The sequence below is a fragment of the Procambarus clarkii genome, chromosome 18 (assembly GCF_040958095.1).
Source record: "Procambarus clarkii isolate CNS0578487 chromosome 18, FALCON_Pclarkii_2.0, whole genome shotgun sequence".
Lineage (NCBI taxonomy): Eukaryota > Metazoa > Arthropoda > Malacostraca > Decapoda > Cambaridae > Procambarus > Procambarus clarkii.
The window spans coordinates 9090518-9110269 of NC_091167.1; the positions used below are offsets into that span (position 1 = coordinate 9090518).

Genomic DNA, 19752 nt, shown 5'->3' on the forward strand with positions numbered 1-19752 from the left:
ATATATATATATATATATATATATATATATATATATATATATATATATATATATATATATATATATATATATATATATATATATATATATATATATATATATATATATATATAATACACATGAGAGAATGTGCAGTGATTTAATGTCTAACATATTCAGAGATTTGAGTAGGGGTACCGAGTGATGTCTGGGGCCAGAGTGAGATATTGTCCTAATAGCAGCTTTGTGTTGAGTAATTAGAGGACGTAAATGATTTTGGGTAGTAGAACCCCAAGCACAAATACCATAGTTGAGGTATGGATAGATGAGGGAGTAATAGAGAGTCACCAGGGCAGGGCGGGGTACATAATATCTGATCTTAGAAAGAATGCCAACAGTTTTCGAAACTTTTTTTGATATATTTAGAATGTGTCCCTTTAGAATGTGTTTATATTTACTCAACTCATTCATATACAGTATATGAATGAGTTTGCGTGGCTATAAATAGGAGCTGCCTCATATGGGCCAATAGGTCTTCTGCGGTCCCTGAGTTCATATAATCCACACATTGTACACACATTGTTGGGTCGGCCCCCAACCGGCCGGACGAGCGGACACCATGTACCAGCACATGTACGAACGAAAGGGTATGAATGTATAACGTTCTCACTGAACGAAGTTGTTATCCGAAACTGTAGTCGACGACTTGACCAGCAGTCTATCAGGGTATGATAGTCTATCAGGTTAGATATGACACTCAAGGGATTTGTTGAACAGCAGAGCTATAGGTGGCGCAACGGCTTGGGAGGCGCTCTTGTATACAATGGATGGGATTTCACTGATGTTCCCAGCTTTGGTTTTTAGTGAGTGTATGATGGACACAACATCTGACTGGTGAGAGGAGAAGAGAGTTTGGATAGCTGCCTGAGAGATATGTGTTGATATGTGTCTGAGTCTGTGGGATTTTACTGGCAAGGTTAGCACCAACCGATGAAAAGAAGCTATTAAATTAATTCGCCATTTCTAAGTCAGATGACAGTGTAAGGCCATCCTTAGAGTGTTATCTTGTTGTGGGAGTGTTGTTTTGTTTCTAGGATATTAGAGATGGTATTCCATGTGCTTTTCGTGTTGCCTTTTGCTTCTTTGAATCTAGTCTCATAATATGAAAGTTTAGCTTTTCTTATGATACTGGTAAGCACTGATGAGTACCTTTTAACTACTTCCTTTGTAACTATGCCAATCCTAAGTTTCTTTTCATATTCATGTTTTTTGTTGATTGATTTAATTATGCCACTTGTGAGCCACGGGTTATTTTTTGTTTTATCAGTTACTTGTTTGGTAAGGAGGGGACAGTGAGTGTTGTAGAGGCTTAGAGTTTTGGAGAGAAAGAGGTTAGTTAATGAGTTTATATCCTGTGTATTATTAAATTCAGATTCCCAGTTAATATTGTGAAGTGCATTAGAGAGATTGCCTAAAGCTGATTCACTGTGTAGCCTGAATGAGAGTTTCTTGCTTTCTGGTGGTGTTGTGTCCATGTTTGCTGTGAGGAAGATAGGATAGTGGTCAGTTGTTCTGTCATAGATTACCCCAGATGTAAGGGGAGCTGTTATATTAGTCCATAAGTAATCCAGGGTAGTGGCAGATGTCTGAGTGACTCGGGTGGGCTTGGTGATTGTGGAGATTAGCATACAGGAGTGCCTGCTGTTACGGAAATAGTCAACTTGAGGGTTATTTGAAGACCCAGGTCAATATTGAAATCACCTCCCAGAATGATGTGATTTTTCTTGAGTTTGTTATTTATGATAAGATTCCTTACGTTGTCTGAGAATGAAGCTTTGTTGGTACTAGGAAATCTATAGATGGCACCGATAGTCAGGGAAGATTTAAGGGATTTACTGGAGTAGATTGTGCACACCCAACGAAGATCTTAGCATTATTGAAATCACTCCAATTCGTGGCCAAGTCCCACTACTAGTCAAAGCCTACAGAGACTGTAACCCAACCAGGATTGTTTAAAGTTTTTGGTAACAGCCCTTGGCCTAGCCCATGGCCCACCAGCATTACCAGTCTCTTGGCTGAGCACCCAGAGAGCTTCAGAGATGACATAGTGGAGGTGAACCTTGATCACCCGGGTAACTGGGAAACCTCTACTGTAGGACTGAGGGAACCCTGCAGCAACGTTGTGAAGGAAAGAAGTATGGTTCTTCAGGATGCTGTCACAGCTGAAGGTGACTTGACATGGTTCCAGAGAAAGAAAGCGCCTCCAGTGTCCACTTTCATCGGCTGGTTAGTAAAGATCTTACTGATTTTGTTTGTGGAAATTTACCGCAGAAGTACTGTAGCCCTACAATAAAAAGGGGAAATGATTTTTCCAGGAGATACATCTTCTCTTATCCTTTAATTACTATAGCTCAAGTGCCTCTTCACTCCTTGATGGTGGAAAACTGTAATTATGATGCTGTGCCTGGCATTTATATGTTCTCTCTCTTTTCTCTACCCAAATTATATACAGTGGCACTTCGACATACGATTGCCCTTACTTACGATAATTTCGAGTTAAAATATAAATTTCATCGAAAAATGCGACTCGACATCCGATGGTGTCGTCAACATCTGATATTTGTTGGTACACGTTCGGGTCGGCCGAGCGCGTGGTTCCTGGTCACGCGGTCCGACCTTCCTCAGTTTACTACAGCTACCCGCTTAGTGACGATCACGCCTATAAGAAATTCTGCTTTTGTGGTGATTTTTTGCATTTTGAACATTAAATTAATTATTATATAATACGCCATGAGTCCCAGGAAAGTCAGTGGTAAGGCTCAACATATGAGATCCCATGTAAGAATGACCATAGAGCAAATACAAGAGATCATTCGTAAATATGAAGATGGTGTGCGGGTAGGTGAACTAGCTAGGCAGTACAACAAATCTCGGTCAACGATATCCACCATACTAGCTAAGAATAAGGACATTATGGGTGCTAAAGTGATGCAACATTACAGACAAATGTTAAAACGAATGGAAAAACAAATGTCTCTTGACATTTGTAGTGAGACAAACAAGCACTGAACCACAACCAGGTCCTAGTGGTATTCAGGCAAAACTTGAGAGTACCCCAGAGAAAACATCACTGCCTGATGTGATATTGGAAGGGGACTTCCCTTGCAAACAGTAACAACTCTCCTCGTCCCCCCTCATCACCATCTTCCATACGCCATCAAGAGCCCTCCATAAAGGTATGAGTAACTTTGGTATTGTATTGTAGTTAGAAAAAAACATTGTATTCAGTATAAAATGTATTTTTATGTTAATATTTTGGAGGGTGGGGAACGGATTAATTCAAATCCCTTTATTTCTTATGGGAAAAATCGCTTCGACTTCCGATATTTCGACTTACGATCCGTCTCTGGGAACGGATTAGCATCGCAAGTCGAGGCCCCATTGTGTGTGTATGTATGTATGTATGTATGTATGTATGTATGTATATGTGTATATCTATATATATCTATATATATATATATATATATATATATATATATATATATATCTCTCTCTATATATATATATATATATATATATATATATATATAGATAGATAGATAGATAGATAGATAGATAGATAGATAGATAGATAGATATATATATATATATATATATATATATATATATATATATATATATATATATATATTTTATTAAATATGACCGAAAAAGTAAGATTAATAATTCTAACACGAATTTTCTCAATCTTTCGTACATTATGCTTCACTGTTGGAGGTAAATCAAAAATCACTTCTCCAAAATTCATTTTTATTTCTAGTCTGACGCGACACGGGCGCGTTTCGTAAAACTTATTACATTTTCAAAGACTTCACAAATACACAACTGATTAGAACTTGCGTTTCCCTGATTTTATATCTACATTTGAGTGAGGTGGGAAGGGTGATGTGGCATTACATTTGAGTAAGGTGGGAAGGATGATGTGGCATTAGAGGATATTAATAGGGTATTAAAAGTATCAACACAAGACAGAACACGAAACAATGGATATTGAATAGAAGTGTTTGTAGAAAGCCTATTGGTCCATATTTCTTGATGCTTCTATATTGGAGCGGAGTCTTGAGGTGGGTAGAATATAGTTGTGCAATAATTGGCTGTTGATTGCTGGTGTTGACTTCTTGATGTGTAGTGCCTCGCAAACGTCGAGCCGCCTGCTATCGCTGTATCTATCGATGATTTCTGTGTTGTTTACTAGGATTTCTCTGGCGATGGTTTGGTTATGGGAAGAGATTATATGTTCCTTAATGGAGCCCTGTTGTTTATGCATCGTTAAACGCCTAGAAAGAGATGTTGTTGTCTTGCCTATATACTGGGTTTTTTGGAGCTTACAGTCCCCAAGTGGGCATTTGAAGGCATAGACGACGTTAGTCTCTTTTAAAGCGTTCTGTTTCGTGTCTGGAGAGTTTCTCATGAGTAGGCTGGCCGTTTTTCTGGTTTTATAGTAAATCGTCAGTTGTATCCTCTGATTTTTGTCTGTAGGGATAACGTTTCTATTAACAATATCTTTCAGGACCCTTTCCTCTGTTTTATGAGCTGTGGAAAAGAAGTTCCTGTAAAATAGTCTAATAGGGGGTATAGGTGTTGTGTTAGTTGTCTCTTCGGAGGTTGCATGGCTTTTCACTTTCCTTCTTATGATGTCTTCGATGAAACCATTGGAGAAGCCGTTATTGACTAGAACCTGCCTTACCCTACAGAGTTCTTCGTCGACTTGCTTCCATTCTGAGCTGTGGCTGAGAGCACGGTCGACGTATGCGTTAACAACACTCCTCTTGTACCTGTCAGGGCAGTCGCTGTTGGCATTTAGGCACATTCCTATGTTTGTTTCCTTTGTGTAGACTGCAGTGTGGAAACCTCCGCCCTTTTCCATGACTGTTACATCTAGAAAAGGCAGCTTCCCATCCTTTTCCGTCTCGTAAGTGAAACGCAGCACGGAACTCTGCTCAAATGCCTCCTTCAGCTCCTGCAGATGTCTGACATCAGGTACCTGTGTAAAAATGTCGTCAACATACCTGCAGTATATGGCCGGTTTCAAGTTCATGTCGACTAAGACTTTTTGCTCGATGGTACCCATGTAGAAGTTTGCAAACAGGACACCTAGGGGAGAACCCATAGCGACCCCATCTACTTGCTTATACATGTGCCCATCCGGGCTCAAGAAGGGTGCCTCTTTAGTACAAGCTTGGAGTAGTTTCCTCAGAATACTTTCTGGCATGTCAAGAGGAGTACAGGCTGGATCACGATACACTCTGTCGGCTATCATTCCGATTGTCTCGTCCACAGGTACGTTGGTGAACAGCGATTCTACGTCCAACGAGGCTCTTATCCCTGTGGCCCGTGCGCCCCGCAGTAAGTCCACAAATTCCTTTGGAGACTTTAGGCTGAAGGCGCAAGGAACATAAGGAGTCAGCAGGCCGTTGAGTCGCTTCGCCAATCTGTACGTGGGTGTGGGTATCTGGCTAATGATTGGCCGAAGTGGGTTTCCAGGCTTGTGCGTCTTGACATTTCCATACGCATATCCAGGTTTATATTCCCCAATGATCTTTGGCAGGTGGAGTCCGGATTTCTTGGCGTTCACAGTTTCGATCAGTTTGTTGACCTTTGCTTTTAATTCGGCTGTAGTGTCCTTCGTTACCCTTTGGAACTTAGTTTGGTCAGAGAGTATGATGTTCATTTTCGCCAGATATTCGTCTTTTTTAAGAATGACATATATTGGCGACTTGTCACCTCTCCTGACAACTATCTCCTTGTTCTCACGAAGGCTTTTAGCTGCCGCTCTAAGCTCGGGGGACAGTATGGTGCTTCTGTAGTTGCCTCGATTCTTTCCTCCTTCTGCAATAAGTTCTGCTTGTAAGGTATCTTTGGTAGTGACCTTCTTTTGTGTCTCGAGGTCGAATATGTCGTCCAACAGAATTTCCAACTCCACTTTCCGGGCCATTTCACTCGGTCTGGACATAACATGACAGTTTATGCCCAGATTTAGGAGAGTGACTTGGTCCTCAGTGAGGTTAATTCCTGCAAGGTTCAGGAAGCCATCTCTTGGTCGTGGAATTGCCATAGGTCCTCCATATAATGTTGTTAGTTTCTTGATAATCCTTGTTTCAGTGCTGAGGTGATGTTGGTCTGTGAGGATGTCGAGGTGTTGTTCAATGCGGGTACGGATACTATGGTCGATGTTGCTATTTCTCCACTCGTTTGTAGCATGAAGTAGTTGCGTTTTTTTGTCTTTGATTTCATTCTCTGCCTTGTATATCTGATCACGAATCAGATCCTGGCGATATTTTATCGTGAAGGCTTGATTCCTTGCTGCTGGGTCGCTGGGTCCTTGCTGCTATAAAACCAGAAAAACGGCCAGCCTACTCATGAGAAACTCTCCAGACACGAAACAGAACGCTTTAAAAGAGACTAACGTCGTCTATGCCTTCAAATGCCCACTTGGGGACTGTAAGCTCCAAAAAACCCAGTATATAGGCAAGACAACAACATCTCTTTCTAGGCGTTTAACGATGCATAAACAACAGGGCTCCATTAAGGAACATATAATCTCTTCCCATAACCAAACCATCGCCAGAGAAATCCTAGTAAACAACACAGAAATCATCGATAGATACAGCGATAGCAGGCGGCTCGACGTTTGCGAGGCACTACACATCAAGAAGTCAACACCAGCAATCAACAGCCAATTATTGCACAACTATATTCTACCCACCTCAAGACTCCGCTCCAATATAGAAGCATCAAGAAATATGGACCAATAGGCTTTCTACAAACACTTCTATTCAATATCCATTGTTTCGTGTTCTGTCTTGTGTTGATACTTTTAATACCCTATTAATATCCTCTAATGCCACATCATCCTTCCCACCTTACTCAAATGTAATGCCACATCACCCTTCCCACCTCACTCAAATGTAGATATAAAATCAGGGAAACGCAAGTTCTAATCAGTTGTGTATTTGTGAAGTCTTTGAAAATGTAATAAGTTTTACGAAACGCGCCCGTGTCGCGTCAGACTAGAAATAAAAATGAATTTTGGAGAAGTGATTTTTGATTTACCTCCAACAGTGAAGCATAATGTACGAAAGATTGAGAAAATTCGTGTTAGAATTATTAATCTTACTTTTTCGGTCATATTTAATAAAATATGTCTACAGGAAAGACTGCTACCAAAATATACTAATATATATATATATATATATATATATATATATATATATATATATATATATATATATATATATATATATTTATATATATATATATTTATATATATATATATTTATATATATATATATTTATATATATATATATATTTATATATATATATATTTATATATATATATATTTATATATATATATATTTATATATATATATATTTATATATATATATATTTATATATATATATATATTTATATATATATATATTTATATATATATATATTTATATATATATATATTTATATATATATATATTTATATATATATATATTTATATATATATATATTTATATATATATATATATATATATTTATATATATATATATATATATATATATATATATATATATATATATATATATATATATATATATATATATATATATATATATATATATATATATATATATATATAATATTTACACACACATATACATGTACATATACATACATATACATACAGGGGTACCACGGTTTAAGAGTTTAATCCGTTCCTGGAGACAGCTCATATTCCGAAGCTAATTTCCCCATAAGAAATAATGGGAAATGAATTAATCCGTTCCTGACTACCCCAAAAACCCCACATCAAATTAAATTTTTATACCTAATTCATCTAAATAAACCTACAAAACTGTGTTCAAGCTATTACTTACCTTGTTGTTGAATGCTGTAGGCATATGGAAGATGGTGAGGAGGGGGGAGGAGGAGAGGAGTTACTGTTTGGAAGGGGAGTCCCCTTCCATTATCACATCAGGCAGTGAGGACTTCACTGGTGAGCACACTCTGGCACATTTTGCCTGCATACCACTAGGACTTGTTTGTCTTACTAAGAATCTGTCTAAAGACACTTGTTTTTCCATACATTTTAACACTTGTCTGTAGTAAGACATCACATTGTCATTTAAAAGGTCAATGCAACGGCCTGCTACAGCTATATCTGGGTGAGTTTTTTCAACAAAACTTTGCAGTTCTTCCCATACTTCACACATTTTCTTAATCAAGAAGGGACATCCTCTACTGCCTCTACTCACAGCTATTTTCTTAAGTTGAACCTTATCAATGGCTTTCTTGAGACCCATGGCGAGATATATAATAACAACTTTTATGCTCAAATGGCCAAAAAAACGACATAAAACTGTAAATCCTTGTGAAGAATTCAGGAGGTATAGTCACTGGGCGGGAGACAATGGTAAACTGAGGGGCGGAGGGGCGACGATCGCCGTACCACCACGAGCTAGGTCTGCCTGAACGCGTATCAACAAACTCGCGTTCAGAGGTAACCCTCGCCTTCTGAGACACATTTTCCGAGGAAATCCAGCTCGTATTCCGAAAAACTCGCATACAGGGACACTCGTGTTCCGAGGTACCACTGTGTGTAATTACCTAAGTGTAATTACCTAAGTGTAGTTACAGGATGAGAGCTACGCTCGTGGTGTCCCGTCTTCCCAGCACTCTTTGTCATATAACGCTTTGAAACTACTGACGGTCTTGGCCTCCACCACCTTCTCACTTAACTTGTTCCAACCGTCTACCACTCTATTTGCGAAGGTGAATTTTCTTATATTTCTTCGGCATCTGTGTTTAGCTAGTTTAAATCTATGGCCTCTTGTTCTTGAAGTTCCAGGTCTCAGGAAGTCTTCCCTGTCGATTTTATCAATTCCTGTTACTATTTTGTACGTAGTGATCATATCACCTCTTTTTCTTCTGTCTTCTAGTTTTGGCATATTTAATGCTTCTAACCTCTCCTCGTAGCTCTTGCCCTTCAGTTCTGGGAGCCACTTAGTAGCATGTCTTTGCACCTTTTCCAGTTTGTTGATGTGCTTCTTAAGATATGGGCACCACACAACAGCTGCATATTCTAGCTTTGGCCTAACAAAAGTCATGAACAATTTCTTTAGTATATCGCCATCCATGTATTTAAATGCAATTCTGAAGTTAGAAAGCATTGCATAGGCTCCTTGCACAATATTCTTAATGTGGTCCTCAGGTGATAGTTTTCTATCTAGAACCACTCCTAGATCTCTTTCTTTATCAGAATTCTTTAAAGATTTCTCACATAATATATAGGTTGTGTGGGGTCTATGTTCTCCTATTCCACATTCCATAACATGACATTTATTAACATTAAATTCCATTTGCCAAGTGGTGCTCCATATACTTATTTTGTCCAGGTCTTCTTGAAGGGCATGACAATCATCTAAATTTCTTATCCTTCCTATTATCTTAGCATCATCAGCAAACATGTTCATATAATTCTGTATACCAACTGGTAGATCATTTATGTACACAATAAACATCACTGGTGCAAGAACTGAACCCTGTGGTACTCCACTTGTGACATTTCTCCATTCCGATACATTGCCTCTGATTACTGCCCTCATTTTTCTATCAGTCAGAAAATTTTTCATCCATGATAGAAGCTTACCTGTCACCCCTCCAATATTTTCCAGTTTCCAGAACAACCTCTTATGTGGAACTCTGTCGAAAGCCTTTTTTAGGTCCAGATAGATGCAGTCAACCCAGCCATCTCTTTCCTGTAATATCTCTGTGGCCCGATCATAGAAACTGAGTAAATTCGATACACAGGATCTTCCTGATCGAAAACCATACTGTCTGTCTGATATTATATCATTTCTCTCCAGGTGTTCTACCCATTTAGTTTTGATTAGTGTGTGTGTGTGTGTGTGTGTGTGTGTGTGTGTGTGTGTGTGTGTGTGTGTGTGTGTGTGTGTGTGTGTGTGTGTAATTATAATAATAATATGGATTGTATATTATATTTTTTTAATTTTTTGTTTCTCATGTGCACTACAGAGACTGTAGTGCACATGTTCTTACATATTGATCCAAAACTGGTGGTGCCTGGGATTACAATGTGTGTTGTAGATACCCAAGTGCCAGTTAAAGTTCAAGTATGTTTATTGGGACCATAAAATACATCTCAAAAGGATAGAGTAGCTTAGGCTTTTTCTACCCTCCCTAAGTGCCTGTATTCAAACACCAAAACATTGTATCATTAATTTGGAAGGAAATAGCCATGTATATTTGTCTATATTATCCCTCCATTTGTTTTGATGCTACATATAAGGCAACACAAATTGAATAACGGTGTGTTTGATTTTTGGACATTTGGCCCCGTGCCTCTTGACAAGGGCATTCCAAAGGGAAATGTTTCGTGGCTCATTTCTTACCCGGAGCATACCTGTAGAGGGTTTCGGGAGTTTTTCTACTCTCCGAGCCCAGCCTGAGGCCAGAGTAACTGACTGTTAATATAAAAGGCAGAAAAAAGTCAGTAAAAAAAGGGGGGGGGGGATAGTAGAAGAAGCGAACACTCATACGTATTTAGAGTTAAATGACAAGTTTCTCTCTGAATGCTCTGTGTTCCCTTCTTTGAGGCTGTGGGTCCCTATAATTGCACCAGAGGTGGTATTCCCGATATAAAGGTAGAATGTCATGTTTAGATTAAAGAGTGGTGGCATTTTCAGTTAAGAGATAATATACCGTACTGTATTCTGGTAGTGGTCGGCTTAGTCTGGTCACAGCTGAAAGGTGTAAAGTTGTCCCACAGCAGTTTTGGGGGTCATTTCATTCAGTTCATTTTTTTTTTTATTATTTTATTTATATATAAAAGAAGGTACATTGGGATTGTGAGGATACATAGTATAGTACAGTAATTACAATCTTGTAAAGCCACTAGTACGCGCAGCATTTTGGGCAGGTCCTTAATCTAAGAAAATTTTAAGTAGGTAAATACTTGCAAAATTTATAAAAAATGATAACAGTTACAAGGCAAAAAAAAAAAAATAAAAGATGAGAAAAAATTGTAGGTATATTAAAGCACATAGGTAATTCAGATTGATTGCAATGACAGCTTGAATGGTAGTTGACAAAAATTGGTAGACACAATACAGCATATGGCTAGCACATAAAAGAAGACAGCAATGAACACAATGATAAGGTTGTTTGGATTAAGTACATAAAAATTGGGAGATTGGATAACACTAGATACAGAGCAAATTTAAAGCTCAGTGTAGGAAACTACGAAGATGAAATTAGGTACTTTTTGGTTTTGCTTTTAAATAAGGCAAAAGTTTGACAGCTTTTCAATTCACTAGGAAGTGAGTTCCAAAGACTAGGTCCCTTAATTTGCATAGAGTGTTTACACAGATTAAGTTTGACCCTGGGGATATCAAAGAGATATTTATTTCTCGTGTGGTGATAATGGGCCCTATTACATCTGTCCAGGGAGAGTTTCAGAGCATGGTTTGCATTTAAGAACAGGGTTTTGTAAATGTAGTTGACACTACATTTTCTACTTTCTATGGGCTACAGAAAATAATATGGTGTTTAACGAGGATAAGTTCCAGCTCATGCGCTACTGAAAAATTGAAAATATAAAAACAGAAACCACGTACAAAACTCAGGCAAATCATAACATAGAACAAAAAGGCAATGTAAAGGATCTGGGTGTACTCATGTCGGAAGACCTTACCTTTAAAGAACACAATAAAGTAGCCGTCACAACTGCAAGAAAAATGACAGGTTGGATAACAAGAACTTTCCACACTAGAGATGCTATACCGATGATGATACTTTTCAAAACGCTTGTGCTCTCTAATAGTGGAGTACTGCTGCACAATGACAGCCCCTTTCAAAGCTGGAGAAATTGCTGACCTGGAGAGCTTGCAGAGATCCTTTACTGCTAGAATCCACTCAGTAAAACATCTAAATTACTGGGACCGACTAAAGAGCCTAAATCTGTACTCCCTTGAGTGCAGGCGGGAGAGATACATAATAATCTATACATGGAAAATAATTGAGGGGCTGGTCCCAAACCTGCACACAGAAATAACATCACATGAGACCAGAAGACATGGCAGGATGTGCAGAATACCCCCGTTGAAAAGCAGAGGTGCAACAGGTACTCTGAGAGAGAACTCTATCAACATCAGAGGCCCGAGATTGTTCAACACGCTTCCACTACACGTAAGGGGCATAACTGGCCGACCCCTCACAGTGTTCAAGAGAGAACTGGATAAGCACCTCTAATGGATACCTGATCAACCAGGCTGTGACTCATACGTCAGGCTGCGAGCAGCCGCGTCTAACAGCCTGGTTGATCAGTCCAGCAACCAGGAGGCCTGGTCGACGACCAGGCCGCGGGGACACTGAGCCCCGGAAGCACCTCAAGGTAACCTCAAGGTAAGGACACAAGAGAATGTGTGGAGGGAGTTAATATTTAGCAAGTTTAGGGATTTAAACAAGGGAGCTGAGTGTTGTCTGAAAGCAGAGTTAGTTATTATTCTGATAGCAGATTTTTGCTGGGTGGTGATGGACTTAAGGTGGTTTGCAGTGGTAGACTCCCATGCACAGACACCATAATTAAGATAGGGATAGATTAGTGCATAATATAGTGAGAGGAGAGCAGAGTTAGGAACATAATATCTTATTTTAGAGAGTATACACCTGTTTTAGAAACTTATTTAGTTATGTGTTGAATGTGGGTGCTGAAGTTAAGTCTCTTGTCTAGGAATAGGCCAAGAAACTTGCCATCATTTTTATTACAGATGTTAATGTTGTCTATCTGTAGCAGAATTTCATTTGATGATTTGCTTCCAAATAAGATGTAGTAGGTCTTTTCTACCTTGAGGTTACCTTGAGGTGCTTCCGGGGCTTAGCGTCCCCGCGGCCCGGTCGTCGACCAGGCCTCCTGGTTGCTGGACTGATCAACCAGGCTGTTGGACGCGGCTGCTCGCAGCCTGACATATGAGTCACAGCCTGGTTGATCAGGTATCCTTTGGAGGTGCTTATCCAGTTCTCTCTTGAACACTGTGAGGGGATTGCCAGTTATGCCCCTTATGTGTAGCGGAAGCGAGTTGAACAGTCTCGGGCCTCTGATGTTGATAGAATTCTCTCTCAGAGTACCTGATGCACCTCCGCTTTTTAACGGGGGTATTCTGCACATCCTGCCATGTCTTCTGGTCTCATGTGATGTTATTTCTGTGTGCAGGTTTGGGACCAGCCCCTCTAATATTTTCCACGTGTAAATTATTATGTATCTCTCCCGCCAGCACTCAAGGGAGTACAGATTTAGGCTCTTTAGTCGGTCCCAATAGTTTAGGTGTTTTACTGAGTGGATTCTAGCAGTGAAGGATCTCTGCACGCTCTCCAGGTCAGCAATTTCTCCAGCTTTGAAAGGGGCTGTCATTGTGCAGCAGTACTCCACTCTAGAGAGCACAAGCGTTTTGAAAAGTGTCATCATCGGTATAGCATCTCTAGTGTGAAAAGTTCTTGTTATCCAACCTGTCATTTTTCTTGCAGTTGTGACGGCTACTTTATTGTGTTCTTTAAAGGTAAGGTCTTCCGACATGAGTACACCCAGATCCTTTACATTGCCTTTACGTTCTATGTTATGATTTGCCTGAGTTTTGTACGTGGTTTCCGTTTTTATATTTTCATTTTTTCCATAGCGCATGAGCTGGAACTTATCTTCGTTAAACACCATATTATTTTCTGTAGCCCATAGAAAGACCTGATCTACATCTGACTGGAGGTTTGCCGTGTCCTCTATGTTGCCTACTCTCATGAAGATCCTAGTGTCATCTGCAAAGGATGATACAGTGCTATAGGTTGTGTTCTTGTCTATGTCCGATATGAGGATGAGAAAAAGTACTGGAGCAAGCACAGTACCCTGGGGAACTGAGCTCTTCACGGTTGATGGGCTGGATTTTATTTTGTTGACTATTACACATTGGGTTCTGTTGGTCAGGAAATTGTAGATCCATCTGCCTATTTTTCCGGTAATTCCTTTTGAACGCATTTTATGTGCAATAACGCCATGGTCACATTTATCAAAAGCTTTTGCGAAATCTGTGTAAATTACATCAGCGTTTTGTTTGTCTTCCATAGCATCTAATGCCATATCATAGTGGTCCAGCAACTGCGACAGGCAAGAGTGCCCTGTTCTGAAACCATGTTGTCCGGGGTTATGGAGATGCTGTGATTCCATGTATTTTGTGATTTTACTTCTTAGCACTCTCTCAAAAATTTTTATATATGTGCGATGTTAGTGCTATCGGTCTGTAATTTTTTGCCTCTGCCTTATTTCCTCCTTTATGAAGTGGTGCTATCTCTGCTGTTTTTAGTATATCAGGAATAACGCCAGTATCTAGGCTTTGTCTCCACAGAATGTGGAGGGCCTGCGATAGTGTTTGTTTACAGTTCTTGATGAATATGGAGTTCCAAGAATCCGGGCCTGGTGCAGAGTGCATAGGCATACTATTTATGGCTTCTTCAAAATCCAGTGGGGATAGGGTGACATCTGATATATGATTTGATGTTGGTATCATATCCATGAAAAATTCATTTGGGTTATCAATCTTTAGTGCGTTTAATGGCTCGCTGAAAACAGAGTCGTACTGCTTCCTCAGTAGCTCGCTCATTTCTTTGTTGTCATCGGTGAAAGTTCCATCTCCCTTTCGCAGGGGCCCGATACTAGATGTGGTTTTTGATCTTGATTTTGCATAGGTGAAAAAATATTTCGGATTTCTCTCTATTTCACTGATGGCCTTTTCCTCTCTTTGCCTCTCCTGGGTTTTGTATGATTCTTGTAGCTTGCATTCAATTGTTTCTATTTCTTTACCTAACCTTCTTCGCCGTTCTTGAGATAGGGTGCGACTCTCAAGTTGTTCCGCGATTCGTTTTCTTCGTCTATATAGGGAACGACGTTCCCGTTCCAATCTGCATCTCTTCCTCTTTTTTTCTTAGGGGTATGCGGTTTGAACATATTTCTAGTGCTACTGAGCTTATTTTTTCCAGGCACTGGTTCAGGTTTGCATTTTCTAGCTGTTCTTCCCAGTTTATTTCTGTGAAGTCCTGGTTTATTTGCTCCCAGTTTATCTGTTTATTATTGAAGTTGAATTTGCTGAAATCTCCTCCACCGGGAATCTGGACTGGTTTTGAAGGTCTACTCCCCATGGTTGTCATAACTTCAATTAAGTTGTGATCTGAGTAACAGGTATTTGTAATCATTATGTTCCTGATCAATTCATCATTATTAGTGAAAATGAGGTCCAGCGTGTTCTCCTTCCTAGTTGGTTCTACTATTTGCTGGTTTAAGGCAAACCTGTCACACAACCGTAGCAGGTCATTTGCATGTGCCTGTTCATTTAGGCTACTTCCTGGTATTCTTTCTGATATTACTGTATTAGCCAGGTGCTTCCATTTCATTTGCCGTAGGTTGAAGTCCCCAAGCAGGATGATGTTCGGAGCTGGATTTGTGAGGTTTTCCAAGCAGTGTTCTATTTTCATTAGTTGGTCTTTCTATGTTTAATGTTAGTTTGTTAGTTGACATCCATAAGTGGACTTTTTTTAATTCATTATTCACAACATTATTTAGTGTATGTGGGTTGGGGTCTGAATAGATAAAGAGTAGTATCATCAAACAATATAGGTTTAAGAATATTAGAGACATTAGGCAGATCATTGATATATATATAAGAAATAGAAGAGGTCCTAAGATGGTGCCCTGTGGTACTCCAACTGTAATTGGTAGATTGGAAGAAGTTGTATCATTGATGGTTACACATTGGTGTCTGTCACTAAGATAGGATCGGATGTAGTCGGGGGCAAGGCCTCGGATTCCTTAATGCTGGAGTAGAGTAAGAGGTAGTTGTGATTAACAGTATCAAAGGCTTTTCTTAGGTCAATGAAGAGTCCAATCGGAAACTCATTTTTGTCAAGGGCTGAGTAGATTACGTCAAGGAGACTAATGATTGCGTCATTGGTGCTCTTTTGGGACCGGAAGCCAAACTGGCAGGGGCTGAGTATGTCGAATTTTACGAGGTAGGAATAGAGCTGTTTGTAAATAATTTTTTCAAATATTTTTGATAGAATGGGTAAATTTGATATTGGGCTATAATTGTTTATGTCCGCCGGATTGCCTCCTTTATGGACTGGCGTTACTCTTGCTTTTTTAAGGATATCAGGGAAGGTGTGACACTATAGATTTGTTGAACAGTAGAGCTATGGGTGGGGCAAGGGCATGGGAGGCGCTCTTGTATACAATGGACGGAATTTCACTGATGTTCCCTGCCTTGGTTTTTAGAGTGTATGATGTACACAACATCTGCCAGGCTGATTGGTGAAAGGAGAAGAGAGTTTGGATAGCTGCCTGAGAGATATGTGTTAATATGTGTTTGAGTCTGTGGGATTTTACTTGCAAGATTAGCACCAACCGATGAAAAGAAGCTACAGGGGTACCTCAGTTTAAGAGTTTAATTGGTTCCTGGAGACGCCTCGTATTCCGAAAACTCGTATTCCGAAGCTAATTTCCCCATAAGACATAAAGGGAAATGAATTAATCCGTTCCTGACTACCCCAAAAACCCCACATCAAACTAAATTTTTATACCTAATTCATCTAAATATACCTACAAAACTATGTTCAAGTTATTACTTACCTTGCTGTTGAATGCTGTAGGCGTATGGAAGATGGTGAGGAGGGGGGAGGAGAGGAGGAGTTACTGTTTGGAAGGGGAGTCCCCTTCCATTATCACATCAGGCAGTGAAGACCTTTCTGGTGTGCTCTCCCTGGGACGTTTTATCCGAGTGCCACTAGGTCCTGGTCGAGGCTCACTGCTCGATTTCCTCACCACAAATCTGTCCAAACCCTGGCTTTCTCACAAATGATGGCCTCCGAAACACTGTCACCCCTTAACTCCTTGTCGTGTATCCAAATTAATAACAACTTTTCCACTTCTTCAAGTATTTGTGGTCTTTGTTTCGTTATTGTTCTGACTCCTTTTGCCACTTTAGCACTCATAATCTCATTTTTCTTCTTGAAGTATAGTGCATATTGTTGATGTGGCTTTGTTGTACTGCCTACAAAGTTCAACAACACGTGTACCGTTCTCATGCTTCCGAATGATCTCTTGTTTCTCCTCTATTGTCATCCTCACATGGGCTTTCTGGCCTTTATCCCTACCACTGGCTTTCTTGGAACCCATGGCGAGATATATAATAAGAAATTGTATAGTCAAATCGCCAAAAATCCAACAAAACACTGAAAATCCGCGAGAAGAATTGATGTGGGGTAGTCACTGGGCGCGAGACAATGGTAAACTGAGGGGCGGAGGGGTGGAGGGGCGACGATCGCCGAACCACCATGCGCTGGGTCGGCCTGCACGCGTATCAACAAACTCGTGTCCCGAGGTAACCCTCGCGTTCCGAAACATATTTTTCTAGGAAATCCTGCTCGTATTCCGAAAAACTCGCATACAGGGACACTCGCATTCCGAGGTACCACTGTACAGTGGAACCTCGATTACCGAGTGGCTCTATTAACGAGTTTTTCCAGTAACGAGCAAGCCACTCGCAGCAAATTTGTCTCTATTGACGAGCTCGCCTCTATTAACGAGCAAAACCACATGGTGCTACCTAGCATCTCGCGGGTTCTCGCAAATTCTCGGACGCCTCCGACACCAGTGTTGTTGTTTTTTCGCACACGACAAGCATTCCTCTGGATTTATTTGAGTTTTTCTTTGGGTTTTTAGTGGTTTTGCGACTACAATTTGTAACACACGATGTCTCCAAAGAAGCTGCTTGCTAAAGATAGTGTTGTCAAGAGGAAGAAAGACACAATTACTGTGGATTTAAAGAAGGAAATTATAGCAAAGCATGAGTGTGGTGTCTGTGTGACTGATCTCACAAGGGAGTATGGCAGGTCCTCATCAACAATTTACACCATTAGTAAGGGAATGAGGAGGTAAGGGAGGATGCTGCCTCTTCCACTGAGATTAGGGAAGTGTTTGGAATGTTTGAAAAGGTGAACACATTCTTGGAAAAGCTGCCCTGATAAAGCAGTGACAACCCAGTGTGTGAAAATGTTTAATTAATTTATCACTTTGTGATAACACTTTGTGAAAGTGTTATCACTTTCGCAGGTATATGTCGCTTGAACGTGACACTTTTTTCTCTTGAATGCACCCAAACACCGCACTCAAGCGTCATTTGAGCAAATATTTCTATACAATCCAATTCTTATCTGATCGACTTGGGGATTGTATAAATGTTTGCCATGAAATTTCCGTTTTCTCTAATAACCACATTGCCTATTTGGGAGAACGGCATTGTATTGTATCTTTGTGGTAAGACCATTATATTGTTGACACAACGAGTGTAATCAACGTAGTTTTTTATTTGGTGCTGGTCTAACGCATCCTTGTGTGACATTTGAAATGAAATTTGGGTGAAATTCCCAAGAAGAGAGAGTCCGCCTGACTCAGAGGTGGATTCTCTTTCCACACCATAACCCCTCTCCTCCTTTCCACCTCTCCATCGTCTCCCTGAAGCCAGCAACTACTCTGCATAAGGTAAAGTAAACATTAAAACAGTACAACAAAACATTTATAATTACATGTGCAGTATTATATTTACATAAAAAAAGTCATACAAGTATGGAAGTTTTTGGGAGTGGAACGGATTAAATTTATTTCCTTTATTTTAAATGGGCAAATTTGTTTCTTAAGACGAGTTTTCCAGGTAACGAGCTCGGTGCCAGAATGGATTAAACTCGTTAATAGAGGTTCCACTGTATTAAATTCATTTGCCATTTCTAAATCAGTTGACGGTGTATTCCCATCCTTATAGAGTTTTATTTGGTTATGTGAGTGTTGTTTAGTTCCTAGGATACTAGAGATTGTTTTCCATGTGCTTTTCATGTTGCCTTTTGCTTCATTGAATCTATTCACATAATATGCAAGTTTTGCCTTTCTTATGATACTTGTAGTAAGCATTGATGAGTACCTTTTAGCTACTTCCTTTGAAACTAGGCCAATCCTAAGTTTCTTTTCATATTCATGTTGCTTGTATATTGAGTTGAGAATGCCACTTGTGAGCCATGGATTGTTTAATCTTTTGTCAGTTACTTGCTTGGTAAGAAGGGGACAATGAAGGTTGTAGAGGCTTAGAGTTTTGGAGAGGAAGAGGTTAGCTAATGAATTTATATCCTGGGTATTATTGAATTCAGAATCCCAGTTAATATTGTGAAGTGCATCTGTAAGATTGCCTAAAGCTGATTCACTGTGTAACCTAAATGAAAGTTCCTTGCTTTTTGGTGGTGTTATATCCATATTCGCTGTGAGAAAGGTAGGATAGTGGTCAGTTGTTCTGTCGTAGATTATACCAGATACAAGGGGAGCTGTTATGTTTGTCCATATGTCATCCAAGGTAGTGGCTGATGTTTGAGTGACTCGGGTAGGTTTGGTGATTGTGGGGATTAGCATACAGGAGTTCATGCTGTTAAGGAAATAGGCAACTTAAGAGCAATTTTGTTGACCCAGGTCAATATTAAAGTCTCCTCCCAGAATGATGTGGTTTTTGTTGAGATTGTTGTTTATAATAAGATTCCTTAGGTTGTCTGAGAAAGAAGCTATGTTAGTATTGTGAAATCTATAGATGGCTCCAATAGTCAAAGAGGATTTAAGGGATTTAATTGTAA

The 19752-nt window shown here is 39.6% G+C and overlaps 1 long non-coding RNA gene across 1 annotated transcript in view; it reads left to right on the plus strand.

Moving 5' to 3' along the window:
• The first annotated feature begins 731 nt into the window (after positions 1 to 731).
• The window catches only part of LOC138365793 (uncharacterized), a 39774-nt gene continuing 20753 nt past the window's right edge, over positions 732 to 19752 (plus strand). The window contains exon 1 of the long non-coding RNA XR_011229001.1: positions 732 to 2265. This is a non-coding gene — a long non-coding RNA (uncharacterized lncRNA). The remainder of the gene's footprint in view (positions 2266 to 19752) is intronic.